The sequence below is a fragment of the Dipodomys spectabilis genome, unplaced genomic scaffold (genome assembly GCF_019054845.1).
Source record: "Dipodomys spectabilis isolate Male_0828 unplaced genomic scaffold, ASM1905484v1 ptg000051l, whole genome shotgun sequence".
Lineage (NCBI taxonomy): Eukaryota > Metazoa > Chordata > Mammalia > Rodentia > Heteromyidae > Dipodomys > Dipodomys spectabilis.
Window position 1 is genome coordinate 16,118,904 of NW_024870728.1, and position 24,721 is coordinate 16,143,624.

Here is a 24,721-nt window from a genome sequence, read left to right on the forward strand (position 1 = left end):
AATAAACACTGTAAACAAAACCACAAAATTAATGCCATTTTAAACCATTTTACTAACCTTAAATTTGCACAGATTAACAAAAATAGACCTCTCTGAATTTTAATGGTGTTAAACAGAGTTTATAAAGTAGATAGAACAGACTCGGACTTAGAGATGCAGACTTGTTGTGAGGAGTGCAGATTCTTCCTATAGTTAATATAAACAGATTAAGTCAGCAAAGTGTTATGCAAGTAGAATGCTGGGCTCTCCAGTTCTCATTCTTGTAGTAGTATGGTTACTGGCCAGGCTACTCAGATCTTGTCACCTGTACTCTTGTACAGGTGACATAACCAAAATACATAACCAAATCTATGCAACCTGTTATACTCCAGAAAACTTGTGTGCAACAATGACCTCAGGCCAGGGTCCTTGGTGTCATTCAATCACTTCTCAGTAAAAAAAGTTGTGTTCAAAGAAAGGATTCTCTGCTTCTATTAGCAGTAGGAGTACACAAGGCTCAAATACTTTTTGAGGACTCTCTCCTGTTTCAAATGGTCAAGTACGAAAATACCGAACACATGGCCATATTTGTGCTTACATGTATTTTTCCTTTAAGACTGAGTTAATTAAAGGCAATCGTTGTCAGTTCTTGATTATAACTAAAGTACATCTAGTTTTCATTTTTCTTTGCTGTGATATAGTTCAGAAAACTTGATATGAATTCCAAATTTCTCCTTGTATAAATTAAAGCCCAATTTAATGCTAGTTCAAATGATAGCCTAGTTTCAACCCCTGGTTCAAATATAATAGTTGCCATTCATATTTTCTGCAATAACGTCACTATGCTTAGATTCTATATCCATTCTGTCTTTCTTCTCCAGGTAAAATAACCTCATTTTCTCTAGCTTTCCTTCCCAAAGTCTAGTTCTCAAGCCTTTAATAATCTTTTGTTGCCATCTGAACACATTTATGATCTTATACAAAATGACCAGTTAATATTAAGTAACTGTGTATGGTGGCTCATGCTTACAATTCCAGTTCCACTGGAGGCCAAGGCAAAATTAGAGAGGCTGTATGTAAAAAAAAAAAACAAAACAACAAAAAACCAATGAGATGAATCCAAAAGCCTGGTAGTGTAGCTCAGCTCTGAGAGTGCTGTGACTTGCTGTGACTTGGTTCAATCTCCAACACAGTACAAACAAAGTGAAGAAGCAGGCAGTAGTGTTGACATTTTCACAAGAGCTTCAGCCTTTGCCGTGTGTCTCAACCATATTGCTAATGTGGGAAGGAAATTGCACAGAAAATCAGCTAAGCTATGAAGTTTGGCTTGATTTATTTCCATCTGCGTTCATTTTGTATGTGTGTTCTTTTAGAACTTTGCTATAAGGAGCAAACACAGGCAACTTATGAGAATAATAATCAGTCTTGCGTGGAACTTGGGTATCAGTACATGCAGGAGGAACCAAATTGTAATTACAGTAGGCAGAGAAGATTTTTGTATGTTAATATTGAAAATAATAGCTCTTCTGGATTAAATTCACTCTTAATCTTATATGACACACAAAAAAAGCAAAATCTTCTAGAAAACCAAGTCTGAAAGAAAGAGAGGAGACACTGACTCCAGGTGGTCAGTGGGTAACACAACAATCAGCCCTGGGGTTGGTGGCCAGTGCAGGTGTGTCAGAATGGTCCAGGCAGGAATTATCTGAAAGTGAACTGGTTGTGCCCCAGGAGCAAGGTGTCTCTTCCTCTTGATGACTCTGCCACAATCCGAATTAAACTGGACAGAATTCAAAAGCTGTGTGACCACATCAAGGGTCATGACATCTAGACTGTCCACATTTGCTTGAAAAAACGGTTGCCAATCAGGGAAAATAAACTTCCAGTCACCAAGCTCCTTGTCTAGTTAGCGTCCAATTCAATGTACTTCAGGAAGTGATGTAGGAGATACCAGGTGGGGAAAAATGCTAACGTTCATATTTTTAGAAGCTTTTCACATTGGCTGCTCTTTTCTGTGCAAAAAGTAGTTATACCAATAAAAATGATTTCATGATAGGAAGAAAAGTACTAAAAACTATTGTTGAATTAACATGAATAGAATGTATACAGATACGTTCTTGAAAAGGAAATACAGGCATGTTCTGTTCATTATATATTAATTTGCCATACTAAAATCATATAGAAAAGGGGAGGATGTAGCCTCATTAAGTAAAAAGGAATATGTTAAGATCCAAGTCTGCCTCTTAGGGAAAGTTTATCAAGTGCAGTTAACAATATAGGATATGAGCCCATGGTACAGCTTTCTGCAGCCTGACAGCAGATTACCAAGGAAAGTGGAAATTGTGCACATCAGCCCTTAAGGCTGATCATCTGCAAGAATGTCATCTGTCAGGCATCCTCTTTGGGATGTCAGTATTCTTGCTGACTCTGGTGAAACTGAATCTCTCTGAATTCCCCTACCATTGGTCACTTACTGTAAGTACAGGAAAAGTTGTATATTGAGATTTTATACTACCCTGAGTAAAACTGGAAAATGGCTAATTTGAATGTTTATTTATAGTACCTAATTTAAAAATAAATAAATTGTCAGTAGTACCCTTAAGGGAACTAAAAACACTTTCAAGTGTGTTAGCTAGGAGAAAATACCAAGCAGAGCAAATGATCTTGACACAGCTTCACTCAAAGTTTCCCCAGCTCTGGCCTCTTCAACCTTCATAGAAAAGCCTTCTACAAAGAGTCCTCCTGTGAAGCATTAGTGTGATTTTTATTTTCTTGGCAATTCTTTTGGTCTCTTTACTTCTACCATTAGTTTGACAAGACTGTGTTTCTTTTTTGAGATGTTATGCTATTCACATAAAATATATTCAGAGAAGAAAAGAACCATGAGCTGAGTAAGAGATTGGTATGTAAAACACTCACATGTGCAGAACTATACTGTATCAAATCCATTTTTTTTTTCAGTCGTGGGTCTTGAATTCTGGCTTTGGGTGCTGTCTCTGTGCTCTTGAGCTCAAGGCGAGCACTCTACCTCTTGAGCCACAACACCACTTCTGGTTTTCCAGTGGTTTATTGGAGATAAGAGTCTCATGGAGTTTGCTGCCTGGGCTGGCTTTGAATCGTGATCTTCAGATCTCAGCCTCCTTAGTAGCTAAGATTATAGGCATGAGCCACTGGCACCCAGCAGAATTAAGTCCTTGAAAGAATAAAAATCTGGATGGACGCCACAGGAAAGAAAATGCTAAAACGTTAGAGATGTCACAGCTAAATTAAGTCATTGAGCTAAATTAAGACAGAAGAGACCATTGTGTTGTCAATACTGAAGGTTGAGACAATGCTATGGTTGTTTGAGAAAGGATAGTCCTAACTAGCCCTCTGGGATTATACAACTCCATTTTCTTGGCATGTCTCACTGTAGTGCATTTTAGGTCTCTTCCAGAATACCGTATTAAAGGAAAAATGAAGAACAGTGTCTACTAATGTCTGCTATGGTTTGGCTTAGATCTTATAAATGTTTTGACAAAAGGAATTGTTTTTCAAAAACCATATTGATTTGGTAGGCAAAAAAGAATGTAGTTTAATAATAAAACCGAAGAAGTAGACTGGTGGCAACGAAGATGAAAGAGAAGTTGAAGATGAAGGTGATTTTCTGAGCACACTTACAGAAGACCCAGCAGAGATTAGCCTGATTGGCTGGATATTTCATGGATCATGGTATTCCTCTTCTCCCATCAATTAACTTTAGTTGTGATACTAGTGCACCAGTTACTGCCTGGTTTTGTGCTTCAGTATTTAGTTCATGGGTCTGGAAGCTAGATTTGTTTCAATGAGAATGAAGTAAACTTTATTTGTAGAGATGTATCATTTCTATATACATCTAGTACATAATCTAATTTCCTATGGGATTTAAGAGTCTGCATTATGTCCTCTGATTTCAAGAGAAACACAAATGTCTTAAACAGGATGATTGTATCAAGATCTTGGGCAAGATGATATTAAGTGAAATGAACCTCAAGATAGGGACACAAGTGACTTTTTCTTCCTTGCTATTGTTTCTAATGTATTTATAAGGTATCACGTGATTTTTTTTGTTGCTTTGTATGTCCCTCTCCCACGGTTTAATCCCTGTTTTCACCGTATTTGATGTTGGTATAATTTCGAGAGGGGAAAGGAAAAAACAAATTGTTTAAATAGGGATACAGGTGGACCCATTGCAACAACGAGATGTATAAGCCTCTATGTAAAAGAAAAACGAACTTTACAATTTAGGCAGGGGCAGGAGGGGTAGATGGAGTGTAGCTGAGGAGGTGGGAGGGAAGGGATGGTAGGGAAAAAAGAAAGAATGAGGCAGCAATGTTGGATAAGAAATGTACTCATTACCTTGCTCATGTAACTGTAACCCCTTGGTACAGTATTTTCACAATAAAAAACTTAATTAAAAAAAAGAGTATGAGGAGCTGAGTTGGGTAGTATAGACCTGTGGTTCCTAACACTTGGGAGAGGCTGAAGGACTGAGTTTGAGGCCAGCTTGGGCTTCATGGTTAAAAATATAAAAATAAGGATGTCTTGTTGTGTCTACCTGAGTTCCTCAGCTAAGTCCATTTAGATATAGAGAATGAGCCAAATTCATATTTCTCAGTGTGCTCAGAGACTCACCTTCATTAGAAGGTAGGCATGGTGGTCCATATCTGTAATCCCAGATACTTGGGGAGGAGGCTGAGCTCAAGAGTTGTAGGTTTGAGGCCAGAACAATAAAATTGTCTGGAAGATCCCATCTCAAGTAAAATCAATCAAACAAACAAAAAAGCTAATAGAAAACTGGGCATGGTGGTTTATGCTTGCTTATCATTCCAGACATGCAGGAAACATAAAGTGAAAGACTGTGGTACAGGCTAACCTAGACATCATCCAAGACCCTATCTGAAAAATAACTAAAACTAAAAGGGCTGGAGGAATGATTCAAGTGGTACTGTGCCTGCTCTGAGCTCCATCCCAGTAAGGGGAGAAAATGTAAATTATAATACAATAAAAACAATTGGAACATTACACATTCCTGAGATTCTCAAACTAAACTAGCATTTCTTGTGCTCAAGACCACACTTCACACAATTTCATTAGATGATTGTGAAACATATTCAATTAAGCACACCAACTGCACTATAGGCTCTTTCTCTCGGTCTTCCTCATTGAGACTGCCACTTGGGCACAGTGAGGCAGAGCTCTTTGTCTCTAACACAAGTTCCATCCTGTCCCAGGATCTGGAGCTGCTGAGTGTCCCTGACATATCCCGTAATGGGACTATGCCCTACATTATTGCAGAAATCAAGCTGCTGCTGAAAGGAACACAATTAACCATCTATATCTGGTATAATTTCTGATAACATGGAATATGAACAATACAAAGGGCCACTTTATCGAAGTTCTTCAGAAACAATTTCTAGCTAAACTGTGCACAAATAAAATCTAACGTAGATAAATGATAGATAGATCTTTTCTCATCAATTTTTTCCTAATGTAAAATATATCATGAACTATTTTTGCATTTTAAAAATAGAACTGAAGATTATTCAAAAACATAAACATAGAACATCCCTGTGACCCAGCCATACCACTGTTGGGCATCTACTCCGAGCATTACAATTCATTACAATCCATGTTCACTGCTGCACTGTTCACAATAGCCAAGGTATGGAAACAGCCCAGATCCCCTACATTAGAATACTATTATCTAATTCACAGGGAAATGGATGGACCTAAAACAAATGGATTATGTTAAGTCAACCTACATTAGAATAGGATTATCTAATTCACAGGGAAATGGGTGGACCTAGAACAACTGAATTAGATTAAGTGAAGTGAGGCAAGCTAAGGGAGACAATTGGCATATTTTTTCTCTCATATATGGAAGTAGGCTAAAATACATCTAGGCTTGATAACATATACAGGGTTCAATGCATTTACACAAATTAATTAAAGAAGGGTATACTAAGGAGAGGAATCTAAAAGCATAACTCCTTTGAACAACTGAAGTATGGTTTATCAAAACAAATACCAGGAAATGGAAACATGTTCTGTAGGGAGGGTGGAGGGTAAAGAGAACAAAAAAATGTGGTGAGAATGGTAAGTATATGCAGATGTATTCATGTACACTATTTTGTAAATAAACGATTTAACTTGTGGGCAGGGATGGGAGAGGGCAAAGTACAATTAAAAATAGCATTCGTATAAAATGTGTAAGTAATTATCAAAGTATAGATTTCACATTTCTTTTTTCTTCCGTCTTCTAATTTGAGGTATGCTACCTAGCTTCTCTTCAGAAAGTAGTTTCATGTGGAGCGAGTGCAACTCGCCCAAGATTCTACCCACAGGAGTCCCCAGAACTATCTCCAGCTTTCTCCCGGTCAACTTCTAATGATTACCAGGAAGCCTCTGGTTTAATCTATCTGGCACGGAATCCTCTAAGTGTTCAAAAGCAAGATACAGCTTTAGACACTTTTAGAAAAATGAATGGATAATGTTTAGAAATATGTTTTAAAGTTTATAATTTGTATCATTGCAAACTACCTTTATCAATGTAAACAGGAGTATACCTGTAATGAAATATAAGTAAACATAATAATTCAATTTTTTCTGTCAATTTGTCATCAATTTGTCATATTTGACATATATATCTGTCAGTCTGTATATCTGTCTACATACATACACACACCTGCATACATATTTTATTTACCCCATTGGCATTGTCATTTCTGAAACAAAATGCAAATGTTTGTCGTATTTATGGTTTTTAAAAAGATAAACTTGCTATGTAGCCCAGGCAGCTGGTCTAGAAATGACCATTTTCTTCCCTTGGCCCTCAGTGCCAGGATTATGGGCATGTGCTATCATGTCCTGCTTAAAAACTATGCAAATATTGTTTCTAGTCAGCATATGCAAGGAATTTTATAGGGCAGCTGTAGCCTGCACCAGGGGGTGAGGCTATCATTCATCTAATCCAGATCCAATAAACTAAGTCATGAAGGAAAAGAAGAGATGTATCTACCAGAATGATAAGCATCAAGATGCTTAACAGAAGCCTTTAATACCAACGAGAAAAAGAAAAGAAAAAAACTCACTTAATTTCCCAACTAGCTAAGTACGTTTTGCTCAGATTCCCATACACATAATTTCACATTAGATATATTTAAATTACAAATAAAAAATTTTCAACAATAGGGAATAATGAATAAGACTTATTTGTTCCTTTCTTAAAAGCCATCTACCAAATTGTCTAGAGTAGTTGTGACTTCAAGAAGTCTCTGAATTTAGGAAAATGAACCCTAAGATATGTATTTAAATGTTTTTTTCTTTCATGCATTTGTTTCTAATGCATTTATAAGATTATTTCTTTGTTGCTTTGTATGTCCCTCCCCCACAGTATAACCCCTGCTTTCACTGTATTTGATGTCGGTATAATTTGTGGAGGGGAAGGGGAAAAACAAATCCTTTAAATAAGGATACAGGTGGACCCATTGCAACAATGAGAAGTACAAGTTTTCATGTCGAAAACGAACTTTACAACTTTGGTGGGGGGGGAGGATTGGGTGGGGGGTCGAGGGGAGGCTGGGCAGGGATGGGAAGGGGAAACAAAGGAGGAGGCTACAATGCTTTAAAAGAAATGTACTCATTATATTGCCCATGTAATTGTAACACCTCTGTACAGTATTTTCACAATTAAAAAAAAAGTTAACCCCCTCCCCCCAAAAAAGAAGTCTCTAAAGGTAATTGCTCTTGACTGGTAGAAACTTCAGCATTAGAGCAGAGAAAAGATGAAAGTCAATGGTATTTATGCTATGAAATGAGTAGGGTGATGCTTATTTCACTTCCTAAGATTACTTATTAGAGAATTATAAAATCTTTAGAAGAGTTGCTGAAATTTAGAGATTGATACAATAACATATTTGATAACATATTGATACATATAACATGTTATACTTGCTGCATATGTTCTTTTTTCTTATATTTTTATTATCTTTTAAAATAATATTTCATTTTGTTGTAACGGTGATGTACAGCGGGGTTACAGTTACATAAGTAAGGTAATGAGGACATTTCTTGTCAGTGTTCCCTCTTCCCTCCTTTTCTCCCACTTTCTCTTCACACCCACCCCCAAGTCATAAAGCTCATTTCCAACATAGTGTCTTGTGAGTATAGTTGTTGCATTGATTCACCCTTTGTCCTTTAGTTGTACAAAGGAGTTGCCATTTGACAAGGCAGTTTATGAATACAGTGCATCTGGATCAGTGTCACCCCTTTCCACATTCTCACTAATCCCTCTCAACCTACTTCTTCCCTAACTTTTTAAAATTTAAGATAGATAGATAGTTGGATAGATAGATAGATAGATTGATCGATCTTTTTGTCATTTAACTAGGCAGTTTATGTAGACAATGTATCTTGATCTGTGTCATCCCTTCAATCCACCTCTTTACTCTCCTTCAATCCACCTCTTTTCTTATGTTTCTTCTTTTGCAGTAGTATATACAGTGAATTCTTGACTTCATTCTCCCCCTTCCTTCCTTCCTTCATCTACTTCTCTCTCCTTGGCATCAATTCTCCTCTTGCAAGTGCCCATTTCCTGATACTTACTTTGTGGGCTTCTTGATGTTACACTTTGGTGGGAGAAATGACAAGGAAACATTGGAGTGACGTACAAGTTGCAGAGAGGACAAGACCCTGTGGGAGTAATCTACCACATCTGATCAGAAAACAGAACAATAATATCCTACAATTATTATTCTATATGAAATTAAGAACTCAAAACAGAGAATAAGGCAGATGAGTAATTCCAAAGATGGGCAGGGTCACAGAGAATAAGGCAGATGGGTAAGTCCAGAGATGGGCAGGGTCACAGAGGATAAGGCAGATGGGTAAATCCAGAGATGGGCAGGGTCACCGTTTGAGGCCAGCCGAGGGAAAACATTTATAAGATTCTTTTTCAACAATTAAAAAGAAACATTAGGTATGGTGGCATTCATCTGACATCCTAGCTGGCTGGATAGTATTAAGTCGGATTGTTGGCTGGACCAGCAACACAAAAAAGGGAGATACTATCTCAAAAATAACCAGAGCACAAAGGACTGGCAGCATAGCTCAAGTGCTAAAGCACCTTCCTGGTAAGCAAAAGAAACCTCATGCAAGCCAGAGAATAATAATCAGATTTTCTATTTATATAAGCAGTATGTGGAGCAGGGTTTTGATTTATTACAATGTGAATGAGAACACCTGTATGAACATACAACTATGTATGTGCGTCTACATGTTTGTCATATTACATGTCATCCTATTATAAATACATTGACTCTCTAGATTGCTAATTCTTGAAGAGAATTAATAAGAATAATAGTTTTGTCTCAGATACCAAAAAAAACCACCTAATTACCTAAGCAACTAGACCACTACACATTGCTCCTTCAGATGAATCAATCTTCAGTGTGAAGTTAGCTGTTCTATAAGCAGAGACGAATTCAGGTACATGAATGATGCTAATTCTGAGCTGAGTGATCATATTGTTCCCTTCTGCTTTCATTATAGTAATTTTTCTTCAAGTCATGCACTTAATAGCTAATCTTATTTACAATGGAAAAGATTAAAGGAAAATCACACCAAATTGCTGGAAGGAAGGAATTAAAACAACTGGCCTGTAATCCACTAACTGCCTTTGGGTGACTGAGCACTCAGAGGGAAGGGCTTGTTGGCAGGTGACCCTTTTCAATTTCCTTACTACCTGAACATGTGGGTAAATAGACCAATGGATATTTGCTGTAAATTTATCTCTGAAGTGTACTTCACAGGATGTCCCAGCTAAAGATAAAGGATAAAACCCAGAAGAATGTGGCTCAATTCCCTGGCAAATGTGATGAAGATTATGTAAGTGTGGGAGTTAGTCAAAGAGGTTTTTCATATTCTCTATTTCATATTTTAAACATTTCCACTGTATGAAGTGACCTAAGGTCCTCATATATGTCTAATAATCTGGGCCATAAGCAAATGCTTAATGTAAGAAGACCAGCTGTGACTTGCTGTCTCCGGTGCATTAGGCTCCTCCTCTGTCTTCTTTGTCTGAACTTTTTTGATATGATTTATAAGCATCAAAAGCAGGCAAGAGGGCTGGGAAAGTGGCTCAGTGGTAGAGCGCTTGCCTTGTAAGCCAGAGGCCCTGGGTTCGATTCCTCAGCACCACATAAGCAAAAAGAAAAAAGCCGGAAGTGGCGCTGTGGCTCAAGTGGTAGAGCGCTAGCCTTGAGCTGAAGAGCTGAGGGACAGCGCCCAGGCCCAAAGTTCAGGCCCCACGACCGGACCCAAAAAAAAAAAAAAGCAGGCAAGATCTCAGATTATTGAATGTATGATTTGATAATACCTTCCTTTATGTTAGCTCACTATTCTCAAGTGATTTTTAAGTAGTTTGACCTACTATATTAAGCAGAGCAAAATGTTTTATTTGATTAAAACTGCTCTTCCAAAGATAGACATGAATAGTCTTTTTAAACTATTGAACGCTGAAATTAAGTCAATTAATCTGGAAATTTAACAGAGTTGTATTGCTAAAAAATATTTTTGGATATATTTAGGATATAAATGTTTGTGTACTTTATTTGAAGAAAATACGATTACAAGACATGTCCTGCCACATAGCAGACATTTTTCATTTAAGAATATTTCAAGGCCGGGCACCAGTGGCTCATGCTTGTATTCCTAGCTACTCAGGAGGCTGAGATCTGAGGATTGAGGTTCAAAGCCAGCCCGGGCAGGAAAGACTGGGAGATTCTTATCTCCACTAAAGCACCAGAAAATCGCAAGTGGTACTGTAGCTCAAGTGGTAGAGTGCTAGCCTTGAGCTGAAGAACTGAGGGACAGCCTCAGGCCCAGAGTTCAAGCCCCACAACCAACAACAACAACAACAAAAGAATATTTCATAAAAGATTCTGTTGTATGGAAAAACAATGGAAAAGGCAAGATCAGAGCAACAAATGCTGGGAAGAAGTGAAAATAGTGCCAAGAGGCAATCTTTAGGAAGAGAATCAGAAGGAAGAAATCGTGGGGAGAAAGAGTAAAGGAAGCATGAAAGCGGAATGCAGGCTCCACAAGATAAAGTAGAATAACAGTTGAGGAATTAACACCTTATCTTCTCTAACTTCACCCCACCCGAATCCACTCTCTTACACTGGGTTTTCAGACTGAGAATCCAGCCTCTTTGAACCTCTACCGCATATACAAACCAATCAATGTCCACTGAAATGAGGAACTACAGTAAAATCATTATAAAAATAAATCTGAGACTAAAAATACAATTAAACTGACTTGAGGAAAACAAAAATCTTTCTTCTACAACCCACCTTAACTCACACTGGAGAAGAAGAAAACTGTTATACAACACTCCACACTATATTAATTATTTTCTAACAAGTATTTTGAGATGTAGGGGTAATTAAAATAAAAGCACTCTGGGGAAAAGAAGTTATTTTAAGACTGAACTATATGAAAATGAAGGTTATTTATAACACACCAATGGAAAATAGATTCAACTGGCAAGATGATAAAGTTCATTAAAAAAATGTAGGAACTATAAAGAAAAGAAAAAAAATTTTAAAGAGAACAAAGGGGAAACAGACAGAAATGTACTAAAAGTAAGACACAAAGGAGATCCGGGTTATTATAACTAGAATCTCTACAGAAGGAAAGAAACTGATAAGGAAAAAATAAGTTTTCAAGGATGAAAAGCAGGAAATTGCTGTGTGACAAGTAGAAGTACATAAATGAGTATGTGTATGAGGCACATAGAAACATGTTTTAAACAATCAAGAAAAAAAAAGCTAGCCAAGTAAAAAAAAATTAGAAAATAAATATGTTAACTGCTAGAACTCTAAGTTGTGCCTGAACACTGAACAAAGTTTTTGTGTAGAAACTAAAAGTCCACACTTTGTAGATACTGATATACAAACCTAAAACAATATGCACCATTATTAAATAAAGTGATAGTTGTAATACTTAATACTTATTAATTGAATTAAATAAATAGATTTAGTTCCTCAATTAAAATCAATTTGAGTATTTTTCAATTTAGCTAATAAAGTTCAACTCAAATATGTTATGCATATTAAACACATAACTGAAAGTAATTCAGAAATGCTAAATAGAAAGAGACATACACTAAAACAAATGTAGCAAACACCTTAATATGGCCCAAATGCAAGAGACATGCTAATCATAGAACATGGTAGTGCATTCACATCAGTATGAGGCCAGCAGAGTAGACACAGATCAAATTACAAAAGACCTACAAAACTTAATAAAAGAGATAGAAATACATAAAAATATGTACCAGGATAACAGTGAGACCGTCTTCTAGTCAGGCACTCATACAATTTTATCACAATAATATTCTTAACTATAAACATAAAATTAAAGCCTATAAAATTAGCATAGTGGTTCATTCCTGTAATCCCATATACTCAGGAGGTAGAGATCTAAGGATCATAATATGAGGTCAGTCTGCAAGACATTTTTGAAATCTCTTCTCAATTGCTAAGTTGCATGTGGTATATGCAGCAGTCTATATGTAGGAAAATCACAGTCTAAGGCAAGAACAAACAAATCCCCTAGACATTACCTGAAAAATAACTAAAACAGCAAAAAGGCATATATCAAGTGGCAATGGAATCTGTATTAAGACTATAGGAAGCTTTTGGCTTGTTCTGTGATTCCTTGAGTCCTTCCCTCATTTCTAGCCCAGTATATATGAGTTTTCTGTGTTTCCCATACTCCTTGCCTGAAGATAGTTATGTATCAAAAAAATCTGGTTCCTTTAATTGGAAAATGAAATTACAGATGCTATTTTCAAGGTACAAGGCCCTGTGTTCTAATCTCAGTCCCACAAAAAAAAATCTAGGGAAAAAAAACTTTAAAAAAAATTCTAAAATATAAAAACACCCAGAATTATTTGGAAATAAGAAAATAATGAAAAGGTAATTTGGAATATAAAACCACTTATTAATCAGGTATATATGGAAATACAAAATAAAATGCTTCTTTAAAAGGATAACAAAAACACTAATACAGGAGTGATATTTATGTTTTTACTCTATTGCAATCTATGAGACATAAAAGGAAGTTATGGAACCTTAAATATTTTATCAGCCCAAATAACAGAACATCACTAAATACATTAAGCCACATGTTTTGAAATATGAAATATATAAACTAAACTTACATAAAATAGATGAAGGAAATTACATAGGTTAAAAATAAAATGAATATAGTTATTTTATAATGTTTCACAAGCCAAAAAAGAATAAAAATGAAAAAGAGTAGAAAATATTAAAGTTGATCATAGAAAGAAATAATGACCAAATGTGTATGAAATCAATAAAACTAACACTTTGAAAGAATCACATGAATGGGGATGTTGAGAAGACCTAAGCTAAGGAACTATTGAACATAAAGGTGGACCACATGCTTCAGGCTAAAGAAAAAAGTTTAAATCCTAGGTAGTAGGTTTCTTTACTTTGAGGTTTAGGTTAATAGAACTGAAACAACTTTTTGTACATTACACAATTGAATACATAAATTAAAACAATATAGATACTAAGAGCTATGCTGGTTATTGTTGGGGCAAAGAGTTATACATATGGATAGAAGGAAAATTTGGAAGAATTATATTGTATTAGTTTTGAAATAGATGTTCTATTTGATCCTATTATTTTCAAATGCCAGCTAGTTATATAAACAGATGGAGGTAGGACTAATTGTATACATGTATCTTTATATCTATTTTAACTCTGTTTACTGGGCATATGTGGAAGAAATGTTTTTCGATGGTGTTGAGAACTGCTAGATCCCAGATCTTGATCTCTGATGACATTTTCCAATGACAGGAACCAGAATTTGTTGATACACAATTAAGTTCAGAGATGGAGCATGGGGAACCTAGGAGACCCATATATACTGAGAGAAGTATTCAAAGAATTATACAAATCAAAAGCTTCCTATTGTCTAAACAGAGCTTCTATTGGTCAAGAATGGGAAAATTTGTCATCAAAAGAAAGATCACAAAGGGTTGTAAATTATTGAGCTCTATAACGTATAAAGGGTTATGAGTTATAGAGCAAAAACCAAAGAAATTATTCAACTCTGTAAGTAAACAATAAGAGAGAAATGAACTTATTTTTCTGAAGTAGAAAAATGTCTAATAGATGAAAAAGACATTATGGAATTAGAAAATCAGCATAGACAGCAACCATAATTATAGTGAAGGTTATATTCATTAATCAGTGCTAATACTGCTAGGTGAAATTTTGAGGCATGAGAAATTTTTCAGTCTCAAAGTAATTTTAAAATGAAATATCCACTTTTACAGCAGAGAGACTCTGAGTCCACCAAGATGGAATGATCAATTATCACCAATAAAGAGGTAAGTCAACAGCCTATGTCTCCTGATATATTTCCCTGAAAATAACTTCATTTCTGAAGTGCTCCTGTTAAAACTGCAAAATCTGAATCTAACCAAAAGAAAACACCAGAGAAACACAAATGGGCAATATTCTATAAATAACTGACATATGTCAATATCAGGAAGCAAAATGAAATAATGGGCGTCTACTCCAGATTAAAGGAAAGTAAAAGAAAAAAAAGACAACAGAATATGGATATGCAGTCCTGGGGTGTCTTTAGTTTTAAAGGTTTTATTGTGACACTTGCACAAATATGAAAACCTAGACTGATTACATAATTATCTTCATACCGGGCTGCTGATTTGTAGAATTTTCTTGCAGCATTTAAGAGAATAGCCTTATTTTTTAGTCACTATACACTAATGTACTTATGCTTAAATGGGTGTGATGCTTAGAATTTACAAACAAATGTTCTGGGGAAACATCCATACAGATTCATAGATAGATAGATAGATAGACAGACAGACAGATAGATAGATAGATAGACAGTTAGATAGATAGAGACAGAGAGAGACAGAGACAGAGACACAGAGACAGAGACACACAGAGAGAGACAGAGACAGAGAGTGAGAGAGTGACAGAGAAAGGATACATCCAGTATAATAAAATGCTAACATCTTGGGGAGACCGAGTCAAGTACAGACTGTGTAACTTTTGGTTGGGATGAAACCATGTCCAAATGAATGGGTTTGTGAATATGAATTAAAACAATATTATCTCATCACTGCTACCACTTTCTTCCCAACCCATGAACGTTTCCAACTAGATTTTCATTTTCCTGCTCCCTTTTCATCTCTTTCCAGAAGGGCAGAGTAACTTTTTTGGAAATATGAATCCAATCATGCCATTCCTCTGAATCTATAACTCTGTCAAAAACTCTGTCAAAAGCTTTATCCACCGTGTTCTCAAGTAAGTCACTGATGTGTCTTTTCAACTGCTAAACTGTCCATTTCTCGTCATGAATTAGCCTCATTTCCCCTGTCCATACCCTCGTCCTCTGTAAGTCTGTTTTGTGAAATTAATCTATTTAACACCAGCCTTGGAGCAAAAGATATGATTATGCCTTGACTGCAATTTTCACCTACTTTACAAGTTTGTTACTTGTTAAATAATTTTACCCTAATTTAGTTGATTCTGCTTTGACTAAAAGGATTGCACTCTCCTTATCCCTTCCGAATGACAGGACCTGGTTTCTGATTTAAAGATCCACTTTTGTGGATTGTTTTTCTTCTGCTGACTGATTTATTTGAAAATCTTTTCATGGTATCACATGCGTATTCTCTATTAACTATTTTACACATCTCTAAACAAGTAGTGTATTTCTGATCCTATACAATGAGAAAGATTTCATGTATCAGAAAGTTCTGCTTCTGAATCACAGAATATGTGCTCCTTGGTAGTGTGTACATCACAACTTTTACAATCTAGAAACTACTGTTATCTCCTAAGGCGCATCTACATATAAAATTTACAAAGAAATAGGATTTTTATTTAAATTCCATCTCTTCCAGCATCTTTATTTCCTTATACTTTCTGGATCCCAATTTTATTCAGAGTTTGTACAATGTGTGATTTCCCCCAAATTCAGCCAAACTCGGAATGTAGTTGTGATTTCTGACTTACTGAGACACCTCAAATCATTCTCATTTTATTCCAGATGGCAGAATCACAGTCATTTGGCAGTTTCCATGTTTTCTCTAAACTGGCCTAAGTTCTATAACTCTGAATTCCTGCTTTTCTGTTTTTGGATATATCTACCTACTTAATGAGTCATGGAGGCTTCAGCTCTTTAGTATTCATTCTGCATTTCATGTCTGCATTTGCTTCTAACTATTGACAAAATGATTCATTGCAGACACAGGACTGGATTTGCCATTTCAGAAATTATGCTAATATTTCCTGCATTTGTTAACAGAAAAGCAGGAGCTTTCCTAGTGCTTAAAGAACTTTGTTCCTGCAATGCTAGACACAGGGATATCATTAAGGTCAAAGGAGAGCAGAGTAGAGCCAAAAGGGTCAGTCATCAGCTATGCTTAATTCCTGGAACGATATCACTATACCTTTTCTTTTTTCAACCAGCCATGAGAAACTATTAAAAGTTCTCTGCCCAGTTTGACATGAGTCTCCTGAAGGTATACTTGAGACAAATACTTTAAAACTTGTTCCTTACGAGGTGAACTTGAAATTCCAGGCAAAGGAATAAGAACAGAAAACTATAAGGGCAAAAGTTAAAAAAGATGAGTGTTGCGGGAAAATTCTGAGACTGGCATTCATACCTATAAAAGACTCAGTGAAGACCCATCCGAAACATGCTTCACAATTGTGCCACTGAGGGGTAGTAAGGCTGAGCTATTCATCCAGTGACTTCCATTTGTCCTTGGGGGCTCTAGATTGTGTGAGCTTGGATTTGAGACTACTAAACTGTGATATTGGAGGACAATCCCTTAGGCAGGGTGACAGTGAGACAGAGATAAAGCCTTGAAGTGGGAAACTGATAACGGCTCTAGGGGCTGTTCAGCCCAGCACAGCTGCAGATGAATTGGGGCCCCAGGGCTAAGGTATTAACAGCATTTACTTTGGAGGCTGACACTGTAAATACATCATTTCCAAATGCAGTGTTTCTCAGAGAAGATGTGTATAATGAACCCAACTTGAAAGATTTAAGTTATTGGCAGAAATCTTTGAAGTTTTTTCTTGAGTGTATATGGACCTCAAATTTCTAAGTATGGTAGTAGAAACCTGCCACTTTCAAATATAATATCAATTAAATGTATAAATTGAAAATAGTTATTTGAAACATCAATATATGGTATCAAAAATAAATAGAATAAATGTGCTTACCCTTCCATTTGTTGATGGTGTAAATACATGTGCTTTCAATATAAGAGCACCCATGTTTTTTTCAAATCCTAATCACAACTCTTTTGGATCTATTTCTAGAAGTGCAATAGCATGTAATATATATATGTATATATACATATAAAAGGTATATATACACATATATGCATATGTACATGTCCATGTGTATGTACATGTACACATATGTACACACATGTATTTGTGCATATATATGCATATAACATATATGTATATATAATATGCAATTGCATTTATAGAAATAAAAGCATAGAATATATATACATGTATATATGTATGTGTATATATAAAGATATGTATATCTATGTGTATAAACACAATATTATTCAGCTGCAAAAGTAAGGGAATAAGACCCTTTATGAAAAGCGGGTGAAACTGGAATACATCATCCTATAAAGCTTACAATAGCAACAGTATAATTCTATTTGATAAGAGATTAAAATAGTCCAACTCCCAGAAAGAGAAAATATAATGGTAAAATATAGGGCCTGGATAGAGGAAAAACGGGTAATAGTTCAATGATTACAAAAATTTAGTTATGAAAGATGACATAGTTATAGAAATTTACTACACAGCAGAGTAGCTAAAGTCAACAGCATAGGATTGTGCACTTAAAAAATTTGTGGAGACAGTAGCTCTCATGCTATGTATATTAACTTTAGAAAAAAGCACAAGGAATATTATTGTTATGGCTGCATCAAGAGGTGTAAGTATACATCCAATGGTATCAAACACATGTTGAATACATGACATTTTCCTGTCAATTATAACTCAAAGCATCAAAATTGTACCTTTTTCAACTTTTATGTAACTCTGAAAACAAATTCCTCTTTGAAGTATAGAGGCTTAAAGTTAAGTTAGAGAACAAATTTCTTACCCCTCTATATTAAAAATACTTTTCAACTATACCTTCCTTTTTTGCTCTCATTCTGGTCTAGCCATTTATCTCTTGCACAGATGGGGTACAATCACCAATCAGATTTTTCTGTTTCTATACCCCTTTCCCTTTTCCTGTTCTCTGGTTCAAGAAAGTTCATTTCTTACTTAGTCCTTTTGGTGTTTTTCCATATCATCCTATGAAAAGGTCAGTCATCAAAATGACCTACAGACCTGTGGAACTACCCCTCTCTTCTTCCTACTAACACCTCTCTGGTTTCCTTTATGGTTCTCAGATTCTTCTTCCCTTAGCTCCTCCATTCCAGCCGCTTTGTGCTTGCTTCATAAACACACACCAGGCACACTCCTCCCTTACCATTCTTAGATGCAGTTTTCTCTCTAAAATACTCTTTCCTATGGTAGTCCTACCAAGCTCTCCTGCTTTTGCTCTAATTATAACATAGTGAGTCTAAAAACATCCTTTCTACCTACCAAAATATTTCCCCTTACTTTCTTGAGCACAACCATAGTAGGATACCAAAAACACTTGTTAAAAACTCTGCCTTTAATGTCTAGTTTCATCAGTTATACCTAATCATTATAATTAACATGTAGTGTTACAATGAATTCAATGTTGTTTACTTTGAAATACAGCCAAACCATCATTTGAGGTTTTAATGGATTGACTATATAAAGGAATAAATAACAGTGACAAGATCATTCCTAAGTGATTTCTATATGCTAAGCTGAAATTAAGGGACTACAAGCAAGATGGGTCAATTAAACACTATCTTGGCTGTGGAACTATAAATTTGATGCAATGAATTAGAGTTGCTAAATTCTTGAGACAGCAAGAGGCAAACACCAAGCAAAACAATCTGCAATGAAATGGTTCAGCTTCTTTAAGCATTACTTAACCCATCAAGCAAAGAGACAGAATAACAATTTGGGAACATATTTGTGTGGCTCACATTCTCTCCTATCAAACAGGAAAAAATCACCCTGCTTGACTTCTAAGCATCCTCCCAGTGCGAAACTGCACTTTACTTTGTATTTCCATCTTAAAAAAGAATGTTGAACTTGACAGATATTAAATGCAATGCTGCCCTACATATAACAATGAAGTAACAAAAGAGAACCTGGATTCAAATTCCATTCTATCTTTAAACATATAATTTCTGTACCTTCTATTGAAGACAGGCAGTGTAGACAGTATAGTAGAGCAAAGATTTCTGTGCTAAAATTCATTTAAGGTATCGTCAATCTTTTATGTTCTAGTTGGATTAATTATTCAATTCAAATAGGCTATAAATGTTTTTTTCCTAGAAACCACATATATTCTGTCTCATCTAAAAAATGTAAATCCATGCCTCTCATCTCATTTTTAATACCAATTAAGTCATCTATATATTCACTGGTAATCTTCATACGGAAAGGAATAGAAGAAAATGAACTAAAATTATATAAAATGTAAATGAAATATATGATAAATAAAGTAATTATTTCTAACTCATATAAGAGTCTCATAAAACTTATCTATCCATAGGTTTCCATTAGAAATACACAACAAATATAAATAATTGCTTCACTATTGAGATACTCTTTTTAAACTCAGATGCAAAAATCTAGTTTTCCTATTAATAGGGACTATGTTACTATTTATATTAACTATAAGGCAAAGGAGAGAAATGATGAAATTTGTGATCATGGTGCAACTATTTTATGTGCAAGGCATGAGATACACATAGAAATATAATAATTAGAGTTAAATAACTATCTTTTTAAACTTTGTAGTATATCAACTTGATCTGTTTAATATTTAGTGGTTTATTATAAATAAAATACTAGGTTTTAACTTTTTAGAAAACAGTGGGTTATTTAGATAAAAGACTTTTCTACACTTAAATTATTTATAGACTATGACATTAATGTATTCATACCTAAACACAATTACAAATTTTAAAGATGTCAATGTGAACACATATGTAAGCCAATTTTTAAAATAAATGTCTTAAGAAGGAATCAAGGCTACACAAATGCTACTTTTCTAGGAAAAGATGTAAAGGATGGAGCAAACTGGTCATGTTTGAAAAAAAATCAGCATTTCTACTTACATTATAAATAATACTATCAAAGTATTGCATAATGTTCATCTTACTTACAAATTAGCATAGCTTTTCTCTGAACACACTTTCTGCTATAATTTTAATGAAGCAAACAAAATTATTTAGAAAAAAGGAGCTTGCCATGGTATAACCCCTGTTTTCACTGTATTTGATTCTGGTGCTCTTCATCTTGAATTTACATTTTTCTAATTTGGGGAGGGGAAGGGAAATAACAAAATGCTGAAATAAGGATACAGGATGACCCATTGTAACAATGAGATGTACAAGACACTATGTTGAAAATGAACTTTACAACTTCAGTGCCAGGGTAGAGGAGCTGGGGAGGCGGAAAGGGAGGGGATGGTAGGGAAAAGCAAAGGAGGAGGTAACAATGCCCCATAGGAAACATTCATGACCTCATTCATGTGCTGTAACTCCTCTGTACAGTATTTTCACAATAAAAATATATGCAACAAAAAATACAAATAAAGATTAGTTTTGGAATACAATAAAAAAAAGAAAAGAGGAGCATGTTGAATCCAAGTGTAAAAAGACATCCAGAGAAAAATGAAGAGAGGAGAGGAATAAAATGAGTAATAAAACAGTGATAATTTTAAAAATAGAAAGACTAAAGCATTATATGTCAACTTAGGGACAGATAAAAAAAAGAAATAGCTGGATAAATCTGATGGGTCTATGTACTCAAACTATTATAGCACATCATTTTTCCAAACTAGGATTGTGTGGCTATATCATGGAGAAGCAAAATTGCATAAGTTGTGTATTTCATTAAAACTTACTTGGTGCCAATTTGTGGTATGCTTTGGCATCAATCTGAATTAAAAGGAAAAATAAATGAAGCAAATGTTAGGGTATATCTGACAAACGTGACACAAGCTATTCAATTAGAAAAAGAAAAAACACAGAAAGACATGTTTCTTCCCCTCTTCCTTCTCTTCCATGTGCTACCTCCCTCCTTCCCTTTCCTCTCATTTTTTTCAACATTTTTTGTGATAACCTTCGTAAAAGTAGAGAATAATTCTCAGAGCAATATTAGTGAGCAAACAACTCCACTGTGGTAGGACAGTTGCTATGAACATATCTCAAATAATCGAATTCTAATCAATCTTCTAACTACTTCATATGGTAAATCATTTAACATAGACCACATTTTTATGTGATAAGAACTATCCTATCCACTCTTTGCAAATGAGAAAATTGAGGTGGAAATATTTGATGCTACTTATATAAGGCCATCTGTCCTATAAATTGCAAAGTGTAGTTTTGAATGCAGACACCAAGGCTGCATGCCACTACTTGGCAATGGTATGTGATGTAAATACAGATGACACAATTTATCACCTTGAGGTTACAGAGAAACCCAGGGCTGGAGTCTATAGAAGCACAAGAAATAAGCTAATTTTTTTCAAATGTGTCTGCTTATACCACATCACTAAAGCCATTAGTCATTACACAATATGTTAACAATTTGGTGAGGCTTGTCTTGTGGTGGGAAAAATAATGGCTCATTCATCAAACTCAACATTTTAAGTATGTTACAAAGAATTAATTAGCAAAGTTTTCTAAGTAGAACAAAGTTTTCTTACTTGCCTGATGAAACAACTGCTCTTTAGGCATGAAAACTTTTTGAGATCCCGTGAGGTAGGCCTTCCAGGTTAATGAAAATGGAGCAGTGACAAGTGGAAAATCATGCTCACTTTGAATAGCGAAGAGGAAGCTTTTACAAAACAAAGGTCATTGTACAGATCCAAACATATACCTTGGATTTCGTGTCTTTAAACACCTTGAAAGTAGCTGTCATGTACCAAAAGCACAGTGCTTTCTTAGATAATATTTATGAAATAATGAAGATCTTTGAATCAATGTCTCTGAAGCCTAGTGCAACATAGTATATAAAGGCTTCTTTGTCATTGTGGAATGCAGGGCATTATTCGGAATTAGGAGAATGGTGGTGTAGTATTCCCTACTCAGCAGGACTGCAGGAGATCGCATGGTCAGGGCATGCCTGAACTACATATGGAGTTCAAGGGCAGCCTGAGCTACTTAGTGAGACATTTTTAAAATAAAATGAGAGAAGCAGGGATATTGCTCAATGGCATAGTGTTCCCTTCGCCTGCAAGGGGCCCTCGCTATAATCCCCAGTACCTCAAAAGAGAATTCTGAAATGGTTAATTTTATGAAAACTATTCTTTTGAAGAGTAGACAAGTGTCCATAATGAAATGAGGAATGCCAAGAAAAGAGCTCCTGCTTCCGCAGAATTTCATGGTTACTTTTTAACAAAGTGCTAAACAGAGTTACTTTTTTAACACGAATTTGCTTACCAGTATGTTATAAGCAGATATATTTAAATAATAATAATACAGTTAATCATCTCAACAAAATAAAGGTGACATTTTAACAGTGAACAAAATGTCACCATTTTTTTTAAAGTAACTTTTGCCTTAGAACATTTGATTGTACATTTGATGGTATTTCCCTTGACAAACCTCTTTAAAGGTAATAACCTTTGAAAGGTCTTGTATCTATTTTTCCCCTATCGACAGAATTTCCTACCTTGTTTGAAAATATTTAAAACAGTTCTCATTATTTTACAAGACCAAAAATTTGCCCAAGCTACCACTGAGTAATTGGTAGATGTATTCAACAATGCTACACCCTGGATTCAATTTTTTCCTCTTTTTATTTCAGGTACATATGTACATTATTGCATGCATAAAATAATAAATCAGTAGCAATTGTTAATAAAAAATCAAAACCGTTTAGTGAGCCTGAGGGGCAGGTTGGCAATAGGAGACAATAGAGTGGCCAAGGGGCACAAAGAAGGCCCACTGAGGTTGACCAGACAACCTGCTTTCTGCTTGACCAGTTGAGTGAACTTGTCAACTTAGCTTTACCTTACTGAGTCTCAATTTTCTCAATACTAAAATAAAGTTAGTAACAGGAACCACTTGATTAGATTCCAGTAAGCATTATGCAGATGTTGTAGGGAAAGTGATGATACATACCTACTCAGTAAGTGCCAGTTATAAAGTATTTAGATACAGTAGCTTTGCTACAAAGAAAAGCCACTATGTAGTTATACAGAACATAGAGCAATTTCTAAATTACATTCATATTTTCTATTGTTATTATAATGTTCCCTAAAAGTTTGTGGGCTCACTGATGACAGGATTCTTTCATAGTCATCTCAGTGCCATCTAGGAAGTTGTGCCTGCCATTTAGCTCTCTAATAGGTACCACTAAATTGAATAGAATTGAGAAAGAAAAGCTACAGAGAGGTCATTAAAGCTTTGCAGGATTCAGTATTTGCAACTGAATTACACACACACACACACACACACACACACACACACACACACACACACACACAGACTGTCCTCTGAGTAAGGGATGTCACACTCCTCTAGCACTCCTCTAAAAGTTCACCAGATCCCACGATGTTAAAGCAACAGTCTTGTGCAGCTTGAGGCTGAACTCTGAAATAGGGATCCAGCTGAAGTCAATAGGCCAACTCCTTTTTGGAGTTCTTAGCATTTCATTTCTGTTTTATAGGAACCTACAGTGATGAGTGGCTACGGTGAAATCAGGACAACACTGCAATGTGGACGGGTGCCTGCAGGTAGTCTAGGCAGCAGGTGTGGCCACTAAAGGCCATCCACGACATGAACATCTCTGTGTCATTGCAAAAGATAAAATGGGCAAAATGTCACCAACTCTGACCATGCCAGCCCAGCTGCCCTGGCTCACAGGTGACTCATCCCATTCTTGTTCTGTGTTTCTCTGTCTGGTGAACTTAATTTTCTAGAAAAAAAATAAAACAACTTTAAAATCCTTAGTATTTTCATTAGGTGTGTGAATATTGCACGATCTCAATGTATTTTTTTTAAATAGGTTTCCAAGATAGTCATGTACTTTGGGATTTTTTATGATGTTTTGGGGGAGCGCACTTTATTCATTAAATTTACTATATGAAATATTTTCTGACAGTAGAACAATCTTATTTTTTCAATTTTAATAAAACAGTTTTACGGATTCCTAACTTCGAAGAAGTGGTGGTGGTGGGCGGGGGGGAACATACAGCCCTATAAAACAGAGCAATTTCACAAGTTTCCAAACTCCAACTTCTTTTATAGCCTCCATTTGGTAATTACAGAGATTTATATACCTTTTCTCATTCCCCACAAAATTCAGAGCTGAACTGTCTTGTTGACTTAGAGTCTGACTTAGAGGTCTCCATACTCATTATCTTTGATAATAAGCTGTTAGATTAAATTAGTGATTGAAACTAGTATATTTTGAGAGTGAGAGAAAGAGGTATAAAATTAATTTATGAGAACATAATCTACTGATAATTTTCACGTATGATCAAAAATATT

At 35.4% G+C, this 24,721-nt stretch overlaps 1 protein-coding gene across 2 annotated transcripts in view; it reads right to left on the reverse strand.

Moving 5' to 3' along the window:
- The window catches only part of Spag16 (sperm associated antigen 16), a 775,603-nt gene that overhangs the window by 309,196 nt on the left and 441,686 nt on the right, over positions 1–24,721 (reverse strand). The window lies entirely within an intron of this gene.